Raw genomic sequence first — 358 nt, forward strand, 5'->3', positions numbered from 1 at the left:
TCACTACCCCTAGTGAGTATGCCACATCTGGTCGTGTACATGTCATGGCGACATGATAGATTCCACTGTCGAAGCATATGGAATCCTATCCATACGCTCTCTCTCTTGAGATGTTGTCGGACAATCTCTTTTCTTGAGAGAAATTTCATAGCCTATCGGTAGATAGCCTTTCTTGAAATTCTCCATGCTGAACCTTTTTAGCATAGTATCAATGTACGTGGACTGGGATAAGCCAAGCAATCTTTTGGATCTATCCCTATAGATCCTCATCCCTAGGATGTAGGAAGCTTCTCCCAGATCCTTCATGGAGAACTGTGACGATAGCCAAATCTTTATTCCCTATAATGTAGGGACATCA

Source organism: Elaeis guineensis, chromosome 13, assembly GCF_000442705.2.
Source record: "Elaeis guineensis isolate ETL-2024a chromosome 13, EG11, whole genome shotgun sequence".
Classification (NCBI taxonomy): domain Eukaryota; kingdom Viridiplantae; phylum Streptophyta; class Magnoliopsida; order Arecales; family Arecaceae; genus Elaeis; species Elaeis guineensis.